This window comes from Oncorhynchus tshawytscha, unplaced genomic scaffold (genome assembly GCF_018296145.1).
Source record: "Oncorhynchus tshawytscha isolate Ot180627B unplaced genomic scaffold, Otsh_v2.0 Un_contig_7743_pilon_pilon, whole genome shotgun sequence".
NCBI lineage: Eukaryota > Metazoa > Chordata > Actinopteri > Salmoniformes > Salmonidae > Oncorhynchus > Oncorhynchus tshawytscha.
Genome location: NW_024609214.1, coordinates 12,673 through 32,424, shown reverse-complemented (window position 1 = coordinate 32,424; position 19,752 = coordinate 12,673). Strand labels below are relative to the sequence as shown.

At 43.6% G+C, this 19,752-nt stretch overlaps 1 pseudogene; it reads right to left on the bottom strand.

Annotated features, from left to right (window-relative positions):
• The window catches only part of LOC112239449, a 46,247-nt pseudogene extending 27,101 nt beyond the window's left edge, over nucleotides 1–19,146 (bottom strand).
• Nucleotides 19,147–19,752: the final 606 nt, after the last annotated feature.

Sequence of the window (19,752 nt, the reverse complement as noted above, 5' to 3'; positions counted from 1 at the left end):
TGTCACAGTAAGGAAAGGCATGCAACCACCCGTGTCCTGGAGCATGTGAAGACTGAATCATGGGCGTTTCCACAAGCCACTGGGAGGCATTGGTGCTCAGTCCAGCTCTTCCAGTATATGGTGTAATTCTACATGCCCTGGAGCATTATAACATAACACTGTTGATTATTGTGTTCAGTGGACTGGTAGGAATATTAGGGACTGGGCTGTCAGTGTGCACATCAGTGGTAACTACTGATAGAGGAGAAAAGTGAAAAAGAAGACAGGGGAAAAAGAAGACAGGGGAAAAAGGGAAAAAGACGACAGGGGAAAAAGGGAAAAAGACGACAGGGGAAAAAGACGACAGGGGAAAAAGGGAAAAAGACGACAGGGGAAAAAGACGACAGGGGAAAAAGGGAAAAAGACAACAGGGGAAAAAGGGAAAGAAGACAGGGGAAAAAGGGAAAAAGACGACAGGGGAAAAAGAAGACAGGGGAAAAAGGAAAAAAAAGACAACAGGGGAAAAAGACGACAGGGGAAAAAGGAAAAAGACGACAGGGGAAAAAGAGAAAAGAAGACAGGGGGAAAAGGGAAAAAGACGACAGGGGAAAAAGACGACAGGGGAAAAAGAGAAAAAGACGACAGGGGAAAAAGACGACAGGGGAAAAGGGGAAAAAGACGACAGGGGAAAAAGAGAAAAGAAGACAGGGGGAAAAGGGAAAAAGACGACAGGGGAAAAAGGGAAAAAGAAGACAGGGGAAAAAGGGAAAAAGACGACAGGGGAAAAAGGGAAAAAGACGACAGGGGAAAAAGGGAAAAAGACGACAGGGGAAAAAGGGAAAAAGACGACAGGGGAAAAAGGGAAAAAGAAGACAGGGGAAAAAGGGAAAAAGAAGACAGGGGAAAAAGACAACAGGGGAAAAGAGAAAAAGACGACAGGGGAAAAAGACGACAGGGGAAAAAGAGAAAAGAAGACAGGGGAAAAAGAAAAAAAGGGGAAAAAGGGAAAGAAAAAAGGGAAAAAGACGACAGGGGAAAAAGGGAAAAAGAAGACAGGGGAAAAAGACAACAGGGGAAAAAGGGAAAAGAAGACAGGGGAAAAGAGAAAAAGACGACAGGGGAAAAAAAGACGACAGGGGAAAAAGGGAAAAAACGACAGGGGAAAAAAAAAAAGAGAAAAAAAGACAAAAGAAAAGGGAAAAAGACGACAGGGGAAAAAGGAAAAAAAGACAGCAGAAAAAAGGGAAAAAAGACGACAGGGGAAAAAGGGAAAAAGAAGAAAAGGGGAAAAGACAACAGGGGAAAAAGGGAAAAAGAAGACAGGGGAAAAAGAGAAAAAGACGACAGGGGAAAAAGAAAGACGACAGGGGAAAAAGGGAAAAAGACGACAGGGGAAAAAGAGAAAAGAAGACAGGGGAAAAAGGAAAAGAAGACAGGGGGAAAAGGGAAAAAGAAGACAGGGGAAAAAGGGAAAAAGACGACAGGGGAAAAAGGGAAAAAGAAGACAGGGGAAAAAGACAACAGGGGAAAAAGGGAAAAAGAAGACAGGGGAAAAAAGGAAAAAGACGACAGGGGAAAAAGGGAAAAGAAGACAGGGGAAAAAGGGAAAAAGAAGACAGGGGAACAAGGGAAAAAGAAGACAGGGGAAAAGGGAAAAAGACGACAGGGGAATAAGGGAAAAAGACGACAGAGGAAAAAGAAGACAGGGGAAAAAGGGAAAAAGAAGACAGGGGAAAAAGACGACAGGGGAATAAGGGAAAAAGACGACAGGGGAAAAAGAAGACAGGGGAAAAAGGGAAAAAGAAGACAGGGGAAAAAGACAACAGGGGAAAAAGGGAAAAAGACGACAGGGGAAAAAGAGAAAAGAAGACAGGGGAAAAAGAGAAAAGAAGACAGGGGAAAAGGGAAAAAGACAGGGGAAAAAGGGAAAAAAGACGACAGGGGAAAAAGGAAAAAAGACACAGGGGAAAAAGGGAAAAAGAAGACAGGGGAAAAAAAGGGAAAAAAGACGACAGGGGAAAAAGGGAAAAGAAGACAGGGGAAAAAGGGAAAAAGAAGACAGGGGAACAAGGGAAAAAGAAGACAGGGGAAAAAGGGAAAAAGACGACAGGGGAAAAGGGAAAAAGACGACAGGGGAAAAAGAAGACAGGGGAAAAAGGGAAAAAGAAGACAGGGGAAAAAGACGACAGGGGAATAAGGGAAAAAGACGACAGGGGAAAAAGAAGACAGGGGAAAAAGGGAAAAAGAAGACAGGGGAAAAAGACAATAGGGGAAAAAGAGAAAAGAAGACAGGGGAAAAAGACGACAGGGGAAAAAGGGAAAGAAGACGACAGGGGAAAAAGGAAAAAGACGACAGGGGAAAAAAAGGGAAAAGACGACAGGGGAAAAAAAAGACAGGGGAAAAGGGAAAAAGACAACAGGGGAAAAAAAAAGACGACAGGGGAAAAAGGGAAAAAGACGACAGGGGAAAAAGAGAAAAGAGACAGGGGAAAAGACAGGAAAAAAAGACGACAGGGGAAAAAGAAAACGACAGGGGAAAAAGAGAAAAAGACGACAGGGGAAAAAGAAAAACGACAGGGGAAAAGGGAAAAAGACGACAGGGGAAAAAGGAAAAAACGACAGGGGGAAAAAGGAAAAAAGACGACAGGGGAAAAAGGGAAAAAGAAGACAGGGGAAAAAAAGGAAAAAGACGACAGGGGAAAAAGGGAAAAAGGAAAAAAACGACAGGGGAAAAAGGAAAAAGACGACAGGGGAAAAAGGGAAAAAGACGACAGGGGAAAAAGGAAAAAGAAGACAGGGGAAAAAGGGAAAAAAAGAAGACAGGGGAAAAAGGAAAAAGACAACAGGGGAAAAAGAAAAAAAGACGACAGGGGAAAAAGACGACAGGGGAAAAAGGGAAAAAGACGACAGGGGAAAAAGGAAAAGAAGACAGGGGAAAAAGAGAAAAGAAGACAGGGGAAAAAGGAAAAAGACGACAGGGGGAAAAAGGGGGGAAAAGAAAAAGACAGGGGAAAAAGACAACAGGGGAAAAAGGGAAAAAGAAGACAGGGGAAAAGAGAAAAAGACGACAGGGGAAAAGGGAAAAAAAAGACAGGGGAAAAAGGGAAAAAGACGACAGGGGAAAAAGGGAAAAAGAAGACAGGGGAAAAAAGACAACAGGGGAAAAAGGAAAAAAGAAGACAGGGGAAAAGAAAAAAGACGACAGGGGAAAAAAAAGACGACAGGGGAAAAAGGGAAAAAGACGACAGGGGAAAAGGAAAAGAAAACAGGGGAAAAAGAGAAAAGAAGACAGGGGAAAAGGGAAAAAGAAGACAGGGGAAAAAGGAAAAAGACGACAGGGGAAAAAGGAAAAAGAAGACAGGGGAAAAAAAAAGACAACAGGGGAAAAAGGGAAAAGAAGACAGGGGAAAAAGGAAAAAAGACGACAGGGGAAAAAAGGAAAAGAAGACAGGGGAAAAAGGGAAAAAGAAGACAGGGGAAAAGGGAAAAAGAAGACAGGGGAAAAGGAAAAAGACGACAGGGGAAAAGGAAAAAGACGACAGGGAAAAAAAAAGAAGACAGGGGAAAAAGGGAAAAAGAAGACAGGGGAAAAAAGACGACAGGGGAAAAGGGAAAAAGACGACAGGGGAAAAAGAAAAAGGGGAAAAAGGGAAAAAGACGACAGGGGAAAAAGGGAAAAAGACGACAGGGGAAAAAGGGAAAAAGACGACAGGGGAAAAAGGGAAAAGAAGACAGGGGAAAAAGGGAAAAGACGACAGGGGAAAAAGGGAAAAAGAAGACAGGGGAAAAAGGGAAAAGAAGACAGGGGAAAAAAGACAACAGGGGAAAAAGAAAAAAGAAAACAGGGGAAAAAGACGACAGGGGAAAAGGGAAAAGAAGACAGGGGAAAAGGAAAAAAGAAGAAGGGGAAAAAGGAAAAAGACGACAGGGGAAAAAGGGAAAAAGAAGACAGGGGAAAAAGACAACAGGGGAAAAAGGAAAAAGAAGACAGGGGAAAAAAGGAAAAGACGACAGGGGAAAAAGGGAAAAAGACGACAGGGGAAAAAGGGAAAAAGACGACAGGGGAAAAAAAGAAGGGGGAAAAAAAAGAAGACAGGGGAAAAAGGGAAAAAGACAGGGGAAAAGAAGAAAAAAAAAGGGAAAAAGACGACAGGGGAAAAAAGGGAAAAAGGAAAGACAGGGGAACAAGGGAAAAAGAAGACAGGGGAAAAAGGGAAAAAAGAAGACAGGGGAAAAAGGGAAAAAGACGACAGGGGAATAAGGGAAAAAAGAAAAGACGACAGGGGAAAAGGGAAAAAGAAGACAGGGGAAAAGGGAAAAAGACGACAGGGGAATAAGGGAAAAGACGACAGAAAAAAAAGAAGACAGGGGAAAAAGGGAAAAAGAAGACAGGGGAAAAAAAGACGACAGGGGAATAAGGGAAAAAGACGACAGGGGAAAAAAAAAGACAGGGGAAAAAGACGAAAAAAAGAAGACAGGGGAAAAGGAAAAAGACAATAGGGGAAAAAGAAAAAGAAGAAGGGGAAAAAGACGACAGGGGAAAAAGGGAAAAGACGACAGGGGAAAAGGGAAAAGACGACAGGGGAAAAAGGGAAAAGACAGGGGAAAAAGGAAAAAAGAAGACAGGGGAAAAAGGAAAAAGACGACAGGGGAAAAGGGAAAAAGAAGACAGGGGAAAAAGGGAAAAAGACGACAGGGGAAAAAGGGAAAGAAGACAGGGGAAAAAAAAGACGACAGGGGAAAAAGAAAAAGACGACAGGGGAAAAAGAGAAAAAGACGACAGGGGAAAAAAAAGACGACAGGGGAAAAAGGGAAAAAGACGACAGGGGAAAAAGAGAAAAGACGACAGGGGAAAAAGGGAAAAGACGACAGGGGAAAAGGAAAAAGACGACAGGGGAAAAAGGGAAAAAGACGACAGGGGAAAAAAAAGGAAAAAAGACGGGGAAAAGGGGAAAAAGAAGAAAAAACGACAGGGGAAAAAGGGAAAAGACGACAGGGGAAAAAGGGAAAAGACAGACAGGGGAAAAGACGACAGGGGAAAAAGGAAAAAGACGACAGGGGAAAAAGGAAAAGAAGACAGGGGAAAAGGGAAAAGAAGACAGGGGAAAAAGGGAAAAAAGAAGACAGGGGAAAAGGAAAAAGACGACAGGGGAATAAGGAAAAAGACGACAGGGGAAAAGGGAAAAGACGACAGGGGAAAAAGGAAAAAAAAGACAGGGGAAAAAGGGGAAAAAAAGAAGACAGGGAAAAAGACGACAGGGGAAAAAGGGAAAAAGACGACAGGGGAAAAAGGGAAAAAGACGACAGGGGAAAAAGGAAAAAGACGACAGGGGAAAAAGGGAAAAGAAGACAGGGGAAAAAGGGAAAAAAGACACAGGGGAAAAAGGGAAAAAAGAAGACAGGGGAAAAAGGAAAAAAAAGACGACAGGGGAAAAAGGGAAAAGACGACAGGGGAAAAAGGAAAAGAAAAGGGGAAAAAGGGGAAAAAGGGAAAAAGACGACAGGGGAAAAAGAGAAAAAGAAAAAGACAGGGGAAAAAGAGAAAAAGACGACAGGGGAAAAAGGAAAAAGACGACAGGGGAAAAAGGGAAAAAGACGACAGGGGAAAAAGGGAAAAAAGACGACAGGGGAAAAAGGGAAAAAAAGACACAGGGGAAAAGGAAAAAGAAGACAGGGGAAAAAAAAAAGACGACAGGGGAAAAAGGGAAAAAGACGACAGGGGAAAAAGGGAAAAAGAAGACAGGGGAACAAGGGAAAAAGAAGACAGGGGAAAAGGAAAAAGACGACAGGGGAAAAAGGAAAAGACGACAGGGGAAAAAGACGACAGGGGAAAAGAGAAAAAAACGACAGGGGAAAAAGAAAAAAAACGACAGGGGAAAAGAGGAAAAGACGACAGGGGGAAAAAAAAAAAAGGGACAGGGGAAAAAAGGGAAAAAGACGACAGGGGAAAAAGAAAAAGACGACAGGGGAAAAAAAGGGAAAAGACGACAGGGGAAAAAGGGAAAAAGACGACAGGGGAAAAAGGGGAAAAGACGATAGGGGAAAAAGGGAAAAGACAGGGGAAAAAAAAAGACGACAGGGGAAAAGGAAAAATACGACAGGGGAAAAGGGAAAAGAAGACAGGGGAAAAAAAGGGAAAAAGAAGACAGGGGAAAAAGGGAAAAAAGACAGGGGAAAAAAGGGAAAAAAGACGACAGGGGAAAAAGGGAAAAAAGACGACAGGGGAAAAAGGAAAAAGAAGACAGGGGAAAAGGAAAAAAGACAGGGGAAAAAGGGAAAAAGACGACAGGGGAAAAAGAAGACCGGGAAAAAGAAGACAGGGGAAAAAGGAAAAAGACGACAGGGAAAAGGGAAAAGACGACAGGGGAAAAAAGGGAAAAAGACGACAGGGGAAAAAAGGGAAAAAGAAGACAGGGGGGAAAAAGGGAAAAAACGAAGACAGGGGAAAAAGGAAAAAAGACGACAGGGGAAAAAGGGAAAAGAAGACAGGGGAAAAAGGAAAAGAAGACAGGGGAACAAGGGAAAAGAAGACAGGGGAAAAGGAAAAAGACGACAGGGGAAAAAGGGAAAAAGACGACAGGGAAAAAAAAAGACGAAGGGGAAAAAAGGGAAAAAGACGACAGGGGAAAAAAAAGACGGGGGAAAAAGACGACAGGGAAAAAGGAAAAAGACGACAGGGGGAAAAAGAGACAGGGGAAAAAGACGACAGGGGAAAAAGGAGAAAAAAGACAAGACGAAAACAGGGGAAAAAAAAGGGAAAAAAAAAGACGACAGGGGAAAAAGGGAAAAGACGACAGGGGAAAAAGGGAAAAAGACGACAGGGGGAAAAAAAAAGACGACAGGGGAAAAAGGAAAAGAAGACAGGGGAAAAAGGAAAAAAGAAGACAGGGGAAAAAGGAAAAAAAGACAGGGGAAAAAGGGAAAAAGAAGACAGGGGAAAAAGGGAAAAAGACGACAGGGGAAAAAAAAGGAAAAAGAAGACAGGGGAAAAAGGGAAAAAAAAAAAGACGAAAGGAAAAAGACGACAAGGGAAAAGGAAAAAGACGAAGGGAAAAAGGAAAAGAAGACAGGGGAAAAGAACAGGGAAAAAGAAGACAGGGGAAAAAGGGAAAAGAAGACAGGGGAAAAGGGAAAAAAAGAAGACAGGGGAAAAAGGGAAAAAGAAGACAGGGGGAAAAAAAAAGAAAAAAGACGACAGGGGAAAAAGGGAAAAGACGACAGGGGAAAAAGACGACAGGGGAAAAAGGAAAAAGAAGACAGGGGAAAAAGGGAAAAAAAGACGACAGGGGAAAAAAAAAAAGACGACAGGGGGAAAAGGGAAAAGACGACAGGGGAAAAAGGGAAAAAAAAACAGGGGAAAAAGGAAAAAAGACGACAGGGGGAAAAAAGAAAAGAGACAGGGGAAAAAGGAAAAAGACGACAGGGGAAAAAGGGAAAAAAGACAGGGGAAAAAGGAAAAAGAAGACAGGGGAAAAAGGAAAAAAGACAGGGGAAAAAGGAAAAAAGACGACAGGGGGAAAAGGGAAACGACAGGGGGAAAAAGAGGGGGAAAAAGACAGGGGAAAAAGGGAAAAAGAAGACAGGGGAAAAGGAAAAAAAAGACAGGGGAAAAAAGGAAAAAGAAAAAGACAAGGGAAAAGGGGAAAAGAAGACAGGGGAAAAAGGAAAAGAAGACAGGGGAAAAAAAAGACGACAGGGGAAAAAGGGAAAAAGAAAAAAAGGGGAAAAGGGAAAAAGACGACAGGGGAAAAAGGGAAAAAGACAGGGAAAAAGGAAAAAAAAAGACGACAGGGGAAAAAGGAAAAAAAAAGACGACAGGGGAAAAAGGAAAAACTACAGGGGAAAAAGGGGAGAAAAAAACGACAGGGGAAAAAAGGGAAAAGAAGACAGGGGAAAAAGGAAAAGAAGACAGGGGAAAAAAGGGAAAAAGACGACAGGGGAAAAAGGAAAAAGACAGGGGAAAAAGGGAAAAAGACAGGGGAAAAAGGGAAAAAAGACAGGGGAAAAAGGAAAAAAAAGAAGACAGGGGAAAAAGGAAAAAAGACGACAGGGGAAAAAAAAGACGACAGGGGAAAAAGGGAAAAAGACAGACAGGGGAAAAAGACTTACAGGGGAAAAAGAAGATGACAGGGGAAAAAGGAAAAAGACGACAGGGGAAAAAAGAAAAAAGACGACAGGGGAAAAAAAAAGGAAAAAAAAGACGACAGGGGAAAAAAGGAAAAAGACGACAGGGGAAAAAGGAAAAAAGACGACAGGGGAAAAAGGGAAAAGACGACAGGGGAAAAAGGACAGGGGAAAAAAGGGAAGGGGAAAAAGGAAAAAAAAAGACAGGGGAAAAAGGAAAAAGAAGACAGGGGAAAAAGGGAAAAAAGAAGACAGGGGAAAAAGGAAAAAAAAAAGACGACAGGGGAAAAAGGGAAAAAGACAGGGGAAAAGGGAAAAAGACGACAGGGGAAAAAAGGAAAAAAAGACAGGGGAAAAAGGAAAAAGAAGACAGGGGAAAAGGGAAAAAAAGACAGGGGAAAAAGGGGAAAAGAAGACAGGGGAAAAAGGGAAAAGATGACAGGAAAAGAAGACAGGGGAAAAAAGGGAAAAAAGACAGGGGAAAAAAGGAAAAAAGAAGACAGGGGAAAAAAGGGGAAAAAAAAAAGACAGGGGAAAAAGGGAAAAAAGAAGACAGGGGAAAAGGGAAAAGACTAATAGGAAAAGGGAAAAAAGACGACAGGGGAAAAAAGGGAAAAGAAGACAGGGGAAAAAGGGAAAAAGACAGACAGGAAAAAAGGGAAAAAGACAAAAGGGGAAAAAAGACGACAGGGGAAAAGGGAAAAAAAGATAGGGGAAAAAGGAAAAGAAGACAGGGGAAAAAGGAAAAAAAGACGACAGGGGAAAAGGGAAAAGGAAAAGACGACAGGAAAAAGGGAAAAAGAAGACAGGGGAAAAGGAAAAGAAGACAGGGGAAAAAAAGGGAAAAAGATGACAGGGGAAAAAGAAAAAGACATAGGAAAAAGGGAAAAAGAAGACAGGGGAAAAAGGGAAAAGAAGACAGGGGAAAAAGGGAAAAAGACGACAGGGGAAAAGACGAAGGGGAAAAGGGAAAAAAGACGACAGGGGAAAAAGGAAAAGAAGACAGGGGAAAAGGGAAAAGAAGACAGGGGAAAAAAGGAAAAAAGACAGGGGAAAAGGGAAAAAAGACAGGGGAAAAAAGAAGACAGGGGAAAAAGGGAAAAGAAGACAGGGGAAAAAAAAGACGACAGGGGAAAAAGGAAAAAAAGACGACAGGGGAAAAAGGAAAAAAAGACGACAGGGGAAAAGGAAAAAGAAGACAGGGGAAAAGAAGACAGGGGAAAAAGGGAAAGAAGACAGGGGAAAAAGAAAAGACAGGGGGGAAAAAGGGAAAAAGACGACAGGGGAAAAAGGAAAAAAGACGAGGGGAAAAGGGAAAAAGAGACAGGGGAAAAAGGAAAAAAGACAACAGGGGAAAAAGGGAAAAAGAAGACAGGGGAAAAAAAGACTAATAGGAAAAAGAAAAAAGGGGAAAAAGGGGGAAAAAAGAAAAAGACCACAGGGGAAAAAGGAAAAAGACACAGGGGAAAAAGGAAAAAGAAGACAGGGGAAAAAGGAAAAGAAGACAGGGGAAAAAGAAAAAAAGAAGACAGGGAAAAAGAGGAAAAAGAAAAGACAGGGGAAAAAGGGAAAAAGACGACAGGGGAAAAAAAAAGAAGACAGGGAAAAAAGGGAAAAAGAAGACAGGGGGAAAAAAAGGAAAAAAAAAGACGACAGGGGAAAAAGGGAAAAAGACACAGGGGAAAAGAAGACAGGGGAAAAAGGGAAAACGACAGGGGAAAAGACGACAGGGGAAAAGGAAAAAGACAGGGGAAAAGGGGGAAAGAAGACAGGGGAAAAGACGACAGGGGAAAAAGACGACAGGGGAAAAAAGGGAAAAAGAAGACAGGGGAAAAAAGGAAAAGAAGACAGGGGAAAAAGGGAAAAAGAAGACAGGGAAAAAAGGGAAAAAGAAGACAGGGGAAAAAGGAAAAAGAAGACAGGGAAAAAAAAGACGACAGGGGAAAAGGGAAAAAGACGACAGGGGAAAAAGGGAAAAAGACGACAGGGAAAAAAGGGAAAAAGACGACAGGGGAAAAAGGAAAAGAAGACAGGGGAAAAAAAGACAGGGGAAAAAAGGGAAAGACAGGGGAAAAAAAAGGAAAAAGAAGACAGGGGAAAAAGGGAAAAGAAGACAGGGGAAAAAGGAAAAAAGAAGAAAAAGAAGACAGGGGAAAAAAAGGGAAAAGAAGACAAAAAAAGAAGACAGGGGAAAAGGGAAAAAGAAGACAGGGGAAAAAAGAAAAGAAGACAGGGGAAAAAAGGAAAAAGAAGACAGGGGAAAAAGGAAAAAGAAGACAGGGGAAAAAGGAAAAAAAAAGAAGACAGGGGAAAAAGGAGAAGGGGAAAAAGGGAAAAGACGACAGGGGAAAAAGGGAAAAAGACGACAGGGGAAAAAAACGACAAAGGAAAAAGGGAAAAAAAAAGACAGGGGAAAAAGGGAAAAAGACGACAGGGGGAAAAAAGAAGGAAAAAGACGACAGGGGAAAAAGGGAAAAAAGACGAAGGGGAAAAGGGGAAAAAGGGAAAAAGACGACAGGGGAAAAAGGAAAAAGAAGACAGGGGAAAGGGAAAAAGACGAAAAGGGAAAAGGGAAAAAAGACAGGGGAAAAAGGAAAAGAAGACAGGGAAAAAGGGAAAAGAAGACAGGGGAAAAAGGGAAAGACGACAGGGGAAAAGACGAAAAGGGGAAAAGGGAAAAGAAAAAAAGACAGGGGAAAAAGGGAAAAAGAAGACAGGGGAAAAAAAGGGAAAAAAGACGACAGGGGAAAAAGGGAAAAAAAAAAAAGAAGACAGGGGAAAAAAAGAAAAAGACAGGGGGAAAAAAAGACGACAGGGGAAAAAGGGAAAAAGACGAGACAGGGGAAAAAGGGAAAAAAAGACAGGGGAAAAAGGAAAAGACAGGGAAAAAGGGAAAAAGACGACAGGGGAAAAAGGGAAAAGAAGACAGGGGAAAAAGACAGGGAAAAAAAAGAAGACAGGGGAAAAAAAAAGGAAAAGAAAAGACGACAGGGGAAAAAGGGAAAAAGACAGGGGGAAAAGGAAAAAAGAAGACAGGGGAAAAAAGGGAAAAAGACGACAGGGGAAAAAAAAAGACGACAGGGGAAAAAGGAAAAGACGACAGGGGAAAAAGGAAAAAGAAGACAGGGGAAAAGGGAAAAGACGACAGGGGAAAAAGGGAAAAAAAAAGACAGGGGAAAAAGAAAAAACGACAGGGGAAAAAGGGAAAAAGAAGACAGGGGAAAAAGGGAAAAAAAGACAGGGAACAGGGGAAAAAGGGAAAAAAAAGAAGACAGGGGAAAAAGGAAAAGAAGACAGGGGGAAAAGAAGAAGGGGAAAAACGACAGGGGAAAAGGGAAAAGAAGACAGGGGAAAAGGAAAAGAAGACAGGGGAAAAAGGAAAAAGAAGACAGGGGAAAAAGGGAAAAGAAGACAGGGAAAAAGGAAAAAGAAGACAGGGGAAAAAGGGAAAAAAGAAGACAGGGAAAAAGAAAAAAGACGACAGGGGAAAAAAAAAGAAGAAGGGGAAAAAGGAAAAGACGACAGGGGAAAAAGGAAAAAAAGACAGGGGAAAAAAGGAAAAAGACAGGGGAAAAGAAGACAGGGGAAAAAGGGAAAAAAGACAGGGGAAAAAAAAAGACGACAGGGGAAAAGGGAAAAAGAAGACAGGGGAAAAGAAGGGAAAAAAAAAAGACACAGGGAAAAAAGGAAAAAAGACAGGGGAAAAGGGAAAAAGGGGAAAAAGGAAAAAAGACAGGGAAAAAGGAAAAAGAAGACAGGGGAAAAAGGAAAAGAAGACAGGGGAAAAGGAAAAAGACGACAGGGGAAAAAGGAAAAAGAAGACAGGGGAAAAAAAAAGACACAGGGGAAAAGGAAAGAAGACAGAAAAGGAAAAAGACGACAGGGGAAAAAGGGAAAAAAGACGACAGGGGAAAAAAGGGAAAAGAAGACAGGGGGAAAAGGAAAGGGGAAAAGAAAAAAGACAGGGGAAAAGGGAAAAAGAAGACAGGGGAAAAGGAAAAAGAAGACAGGGGAAAAAGGGAAAAGACGACAGGGGAAAAAAGGGAAAAAGACGACAGGGGAAAAAGGGAAAAAGACAGGGGAAAAGGGAAAAGAAGACAGGGGAAAAAAAAGAAGACAGGGGAAAAAGGGAAAAAGAAGACAGGGGAAAAGGGAAAAGAAGACAGGGGAAAAAGAAGACAGGGGAAAAAGAAGAAAAAGGGAAAAAAGACGACAGGGGAAAAAGACGACAGGGAAAAAGAAAAAGACACAGGGGGAAAAAGGAAAAAGACGACAGGGGAAAAAGGAAAAAACAGGGGAAAAAGGGAAAAAGACGACAGGGGAAAAAGGGAAAAAAGACAGGGGAAAAGGGAAAAAAAGACGACAGGGGAAAAGGAAAAAGAAGACAGGGGAAAAAGGGAAAAAAGACAGGGGAAAAAGGGAAAAAAACGACAGGGGAAAAAGGAAAAGAAGACAGGGGAAAAGGGAAAAAGAAGACAGGGGAAAAAAAAAAGAAGACAGGGGAAAAAGACAGGGAAAAAGACGAAAAAGGAAAAAGGGAAAAAGAAAGGGACAGGGGAAAAAGGGAAAAAAGAAGACAGGGGAAAAGGGAAAAGACGACAGGGGAAAAAGGGAAAAAAGACGACAGGGGAAAAAAAGACGACAGGGGAAAAAGGAAAAGAAGACAGGGGAAAAAGGAAAAGAAGACAGGGGAAAAAGGAAAAAGACGACAGGGGAAAAAGAAAAAAAGACGACAGGGGAAAAAAAAGAAGGGGGAAAAAAAGAAGACAGGGGAAAAAGGGAAAAAAAGACAGGGGAAAAAGGAAAAGAAGACAGGGGAAAAAGGAAAAAGACGACAGGGGAAAAAGACAGGAAAAAGAAGACAGGGGAAAAAGGAAAAAGAAGACAGGGGAAAAGGAAAAGAAGACAGGGGAAAAAGGGAAAAAAGAAGACAGGGGAAAAAGGAAAAAAGAAGACAGGGGAAAAAGGAAAAAGAAGACAGGGGAAAAAGGGAAAAAAGACAGGGGAAAAGGAAAAAGACACAGGGGAAAAGGAAAAGAAGACAGGGAAAAAAGAAGACAGGGGAAAAAAAAGACGAAAAAAGGAAAAGAAGACAGGGGAAAAAGGAAAAGAAGACAGGGGAAAAGGGAAAAAGAAGACAGGGGAAAAAAAAAGAAGACAGGGGAAAAAGAAAAAGACCCACAGGGGAAAAAAAAGAAGAAAAAAGACAGGGGGAAAAGACGAAAAGACAGGGGAAAAGGGGAAAAGAAGACAGGGGAAAAGGGAAAAAGAAGACAGGGGGAAAAGAGAGACAGGGGAAAAGGGAAAAAAAGGAAAAAGACAACAGGGGAAAAAAAAAAAGACGACAGGGGAAAAGGAAAAGAAGATCTCTCCCTCTCAAAAAGACTACAGGGGAAAAGCCTAAAAAAAGATCCCTAGGGGAAAAAGGAAAAAGAATCTCTATTAGGGGAAAAAGGTGAGAAGACAGGGGAAAAAAGAAAAAGAAGACAGGGGAAAAAGGGAAAAGACATTAGGAAAAAATAAAAAAACGACAGGGGGAAAAAGGAAAAAGAAGACAGGGGAAAAAAAAGAAGACAGGGGAAAAGAAAAGGGAAAAAAAAAGAAGACAGCAGGGAAAAAGAAAAAGGCAGGGGGACTGGAAAGAGTATGAAAAAAAGGAAAAAAAAGACGACAGGGGAAAAAGAAAAGACAGGGGAAAAAAAAAAAAACCACTCTCCCTCATCCTCTCCTTTCTCAGACAGGGGAAAAAGAAGACAGGGAAAAGCAAAAATGAAAACAGGGAAAAGACTGGGTTGAAAACAGGAAAAGAAGACTCTAGGGGAAAAGGAAAAAGAAGACAGGGGAAAAGGAGAAGACAGGGGAAAAAAAGAAGACTAGGGGAAAAAAAAAGACGACAGGGGCTGCTAGCTCTAGTGTTGAAAAATCACAGCGGGGAAAAAAGCTACTAGGGTTGAAAAAACAAGACGACTGGGGAAAAGGGAAAAGAAGACAGGGGGACAAGAAAAAAAACAGTCGAAAGCTCTAGGAAAAAAGACACAGCGCCTGTGCTGCTAGCCCTAGTGGAAAAAGTGCTCTGTGAAAAAAGCGACAGGGGAAAACAGGGTGCTGAGCCCAGGGGAAAAAGAAAAAAGACGACTGTGGAAAAAGGTGAAACCTAGACAGGGGAAAAAGCTCTAGAAATCACAGCGCCTGTGCTGCTAGCCCTAGTGGAAAACAGGGAAAAAAACTGACAGCGCTAGGGTTGAAAAAGACAGGGGCCCTAAGTGAAAAAGACGACTGGGAAAAAGTGTTGAAAAAAGCGACAGTGGGCCCTAAAAAGGTTGAAAAAAGACACAGGGGAAAAAAGGAAAAAAGAAGACTAGTGTTGAAAAACAGCGCAGTGCTGCTAGCCCTAGTGGGTGATGTCACAGATGGTGCTGCTAGCCCTAGTGTTGAATTTGGAATTCTGTGCTGCTGATTCTAGCTGAAGAGACAGCTTTTGCTGCACCCTAATAATCTATCACAGCGCTATGTGCTGCTTTCTCTAGTGTCTCTCTGTGCTGCTAGCCCTATCCTTGTCTCAGCTCCCCCTCCACAGTCCAAGACACAATGTGATCATAAACTGCCTCAAGGTGTCTCTAGTGTTGAATCTATCACAGCCTCCATCTCTCCCTATGTTGAATCACACAGCGCTCAGCCTACTCCGCTCTCATCCTCACAATCCTTCATCCATCTCTATCTCTCCATGCCGCTAGCCCCAGTGAATCTGCCTAACCCAGAACACCTAAGAATAGATGCCAGTGCTCCATCATTACTGCAGCAATATGCAAATTATCACAGCGTCTGTGCTGCTAGCCCTGTGTGAATCTTCACACAGCAGTTCTCTGCTGTAGCCATGTGTTAATCTATCACAGCCCTCTGTGCTCTAGCCTAGTGTTGAATCTCTCACAGCGCTCCTGCTCTCCTCTCTTTCTCAGCAGTGGCGGCACAGTCTGAGCAGACAGCACTCAATGCTGCTACCCTGCTGGTGTTGAATCTTTCACAACGCTCTGTGCTGATAGCTCTAGTGTTGAATCTATCAGCGCTCTGTGCTGCTAGCCTAGTGTTGAATCTATCACAGCGCTCTGTGCTGCTAGCTCTAGTGTTGAATCTATCACAATGCTCTGTGCTGCTAGCTCTAGTGTTGAATCTATCACAGCGCTCTGTGCTGCTAGCTCTAGTGTTGAATCTATCACAATGCTCTGTGCTGCTAGCTCTAGTGTTGAATCTATCACAGCACTCTGTGCTGCTAGCCCTAGTGTTGAATCTATCACAGCGCTCTGTGCTGCTAGCTCTAGTGTTGAATCTATCACAGCGCTCTGTGCTGCTAGCTCTAGTGTTGAATCTATCACAGCGCTCTGTGCTGCTAGCCCTAGTGTTGAATCTATCACAGCGCTCTGTGCTGCTAGCTCTAGTGTTGGATCTATCACAGCGCTCTGTGCTGCTAGCGCTAGTGTTGAATCTATCACAGCACTCTGTGCTGCTAGCTCTAGTGTTGAATCTATCACAGTGCTCTGTGCTGCTAGCGCTAGTGTTGAATCTATCACAGCGCTCTGTGCTGCTAGCTCTAGTGTTGAATCTATCACAGCGCTCTGTGCTGCTAGCTCTAGTGTTGAATCTATCACAGCGCTCTGTGCTGCTAGCTCTAGTGTTGAATCTATCACAGCGCTCTGTGCTGCTAGCCCTAGTGTTGAATCTATCACAGCGCTCTGTGCTGCTAGCCCTAGTGTTGAATCTATCACAGCGCTCTGTGCTGCTAGCCCTAGTGTTGAATCTATCACAGCACTCTGTGCTGCTCGCATCATGTGTGTGTCCGTAGATGTGTGCACCATATTGATCTCCCTCTCAGTGAGGTAATATGGCCCTTTAATGTCCAGTCATTCTCAGTAAGAACACATTGTCCTATCACATCTGTTATTGCTTTCAATAGTTCAGGGAACATATGGGTTCTAACAAAATAAACCGCATCACTCCACTTGGGTATCTAGGGAGACTGCCTGTCTGAAATCCAAGATGGAGTCATTTTCGCATGTTCAGTGGCGTCAGTCACACTAGAATGATTACTCCACGGGCATAAGGATGTGGGCTAATATTGGCCTGGGTATTATAGAGGTCTTTACTCAATCGAATGGAACCGCCAATAATATGTAACAGTCTGTCATGAAGTCTAAGTCATGATTCAGCCACAGCCCTGCTCAGTATGCACCAGAAGTGGTCCGTAGGGGCAGGAACAACCACATACCAACAAGAACAGACGGAACAGCTAAGTACAGATGGAACAACTCAGTAAAAAACTGAACAGCTCATTGGTGAGTCCAGTAGATAGCAGGATAGCTCAGTATGGTTAAGAGAAGCAACATAAAACCAGAACCCATGTAAAAGTCTAAGCATAAAAAAGTGAAATCTCACATCTACATAAGTATTCAGACCCTTTACTCAGTACTTTGTTGAAGCACCTTTGGCAGCGATTACAGCCTCGCGTTTTCTTGGGTATGACGCTACAAGCTTGGCGCACCTGTATTTGGGGAGTTTCTCCCATTCTTCTCTGCAGATCCTCTCAAATTCTGTTAGGTTGGATGGGAAGCGTCGCTGCACAGCTATTTTCCGGTCTCTCCAGAGATGTTCGATCAGGTTCAAGTCCGGGCTCTGGCTGGGCCACTCAAGGACATTCAGAGAGTTGTCCCGAAGCCACTCCTGCGTAGTCTTGGCTGTGTGCTTAGGGTCATTGTCCTGTTGGAAGGTGAACCTTTTCCCCAGTCTGAAGTCCTGAGCGCTCTGGAGCAGGTTTTCTGTACTTTGCTCTGTTCATCTTTCCCTCGATCCTGACTAGTCTCCCAGTCCATGTCACTGAAAAACATTCCCACAGCATGATGCTGCAACCACCATGCTTCACCGTAGGGATGGTGCCAGGTTTCCTCCAGACGTAACGCTTGGCATTCAGGCCAAAGAGTTCAATCTTGGTTTCATCAGACCAGAGAATCTTGTTTCTCATGGTCTGAAAGTCCTTTAGGTGCCTTTGGCAAACTCCAAGCGGGCTGTCATGTGACGTTTACTTAGGAGTGGCTTCCGTCTGGCCACTCTACCATAAAGGTCTGATTGGCGGTGCTTCAGAGAAGGTTGTCCTTCTGGAAGGTCCTCCCTTCTCCATAGAGAAACTTTTGAGCTCTGTCAGAGTGACCATCAGGTTGTTGAGGCCCTTCTCCCACGATTGCTCAGTTTGGCCGGGCTCTGGGAAGAGTCTTGATGGTTCCAAACCTCTTCCATTTAATAATGATGGAGGCCACTGTCAACTGTGGGACCTTATATAGACCGGTGTGTGCCTTTCCAAATCATGTCCAATCAATTAAATTTACCACGGGTGGAATCCAATCATGTTGTAGAAACACCTCAAGGATGATCAATGGAAACAGGATGCACCTGATCCCAAACAAACAGGATGGAGTCTCATAGCAAAGGGTCTGAATACTTATGTAAATCAAGTATTTTAGTCTATTTTTTATTCTAAAAACCTGTTTTCACCTTGTCATTATGGGATATTGTGTGTAGATTGATGAGGGAAATATTTAATTGAATCAATTTTAGAATAAGGCTGTAAGTAACATAATGTGTAAAAGGTCAAGGGGTCTGAATACTTTCCGAATGCACAGTACACACTCACTCTCTCTTTTTCACACTCACAATGTGTTTGCAGCGAGGCATGGAAGGTCTCTATAGATTCTTTCTCCAGATCGCACACTTAGTATGTAAACACACATACGACACACACTCATGCACACAGAAACACACACAGGCAGCCACATACGCAAGTGCACATACAAACACGGACGCACAAATGTACACACACACACACACACAGACACACACACCCTCCCCGTGTGTACCTGTGGTAGGGCGATGGACAGCTGTCTCGAGAGGGAGTCCTTCTCATGGCCCAGGTCTCGGAGTCGAAGCTGGGCCGTCCCCAGGCTGTCCTGGGTCTCCCTCAGGCTGTCCAGCAGCCTCTCCCTCTCCGTCAGCATGTTCACCATCAGAGATTCCAGATTCCCTGTGCTGCCCCCCTCGTCACCTCCGCCCCGGGGCTCCCCTCTGCCCCGTACCCACCCCCATACCGACTCCCATTCCCCCGCCACTCCCTCCCGGAGAGGAAGGCCCTCCCCCACTCCCGCCACGCCCATCCTCAGAGATGGTGGGCATCACCTCGCACATCATCTTGAGGCCGGAGAGTGTGTGGGGTGTTAGCTGAAAGTTGGTGGGTGTCGGTGGAGAGTGTGGGATTGTGGGATTGTTCTGGGAGAATTTGCTTCAAGGAGCCCACAGAATTTTGTTTCAAGTGTGTATGCTTGTATGAGGTAAGGTGTGAAGGACACTCTATTCTCTTTTGTCTCTCTCTCTCTATTTCTCTCTGCCTAGCTTTGGCCCTTGATCTCTCTCTTTTGTTTGTGTCCTTGTCCTTTCTCCTGTCACTATTTGAGAAAGGTTGGTTGACAGGCAAGCAGATTGGTGGCACTCTGTTATCCTTCTCTCTCCTCTGTACCTCACCTCCCTATGAATAAGACGTCACTGTCATCACTAACAAGCCTGTGTATGGTTGGTTAACGGCTTGTCACTCTGTACCTTGCTACTTCCTCATCTATACTTCCTGGCTTCACCGAATTAGCTCCTTTGGATGTATTGCTACAATAGGAATAGCTCTGTTGTGTCTAGCAAACACCTGATTGGCTCTCTGCTTGTGGTGATAACAACTGATTGGTTGTCTCAGTGAGTCTGGCTGAGTGACAGGGCCCAGGTAATTGTGAGGTACAATTAGGGTGTGGCAAGGCAAGGTCTAAAGTGGTAGGACGAGATAGGAGGAGTCCATGGGGGTGTCTAGGAGTTTAGGGAGGGGGCAAGAGGGAGAGCAGGTGTAGTGGAGGGCCTTGGACAACCCAGGGTGGTCTTCAGACAGATGAGAGAAGCAACTGGAAAATAGAGAACAAGATTATTGGAAACTGGGGAAAGGAAGAGAGAGAAACAGGGTAAAGGAAGAGAGAGAAACAGGGGAAAGGAAGAGAGAAACAGGGGAAAAGAAGAGAGAATCAGGGGAAAGGAAGAGAGAGAAACAGGGGAAAGGAAGAGAGAGAAACAGGGGAAAGGAAGAGAGAAAACAGGGGAAAAGAAGAGAGAAAACAGGGGAAAGGAAGAGAGAGAAACAGGGGAAAGGAAGAGAGAGAAACAGGGGAAAGGAAGAAAGGAAGAGAAGAAACAGGGGAAAGAAGAGAAACAGGGGAAAGGAAGAGAGAAACAGGGGAAAGGAAGAGAGAGAAACAGGGGAAAGGAAGAGAGAGAAACAGGGGAAAGGAAGAGAGAGAAACAGGGGAAAGGAAGAGAGAGAAACAGGGGAAAGGAAGAGAGAGAAACAGGGGAAAGGAAGAGAGAGAAACAGGGGAAAGGAAGAGAAGAAACAGGGGAAAGGAAGAGAGAAAACAGGGGAAAGGAAGAGAGAAAACAGGGGAAAGGAAGAGAGAGAAACAGGGGAAAGGAAGAGAGAGAAACAGGGGAAAGGAAGAGAGAGAAACAGGGGAAAGGAAGAGAGAAAACAGGGGAAAGGAAGAGAGAGAAACAGGGGAAAGGAAGAGAGAGAAACAGGGGAAA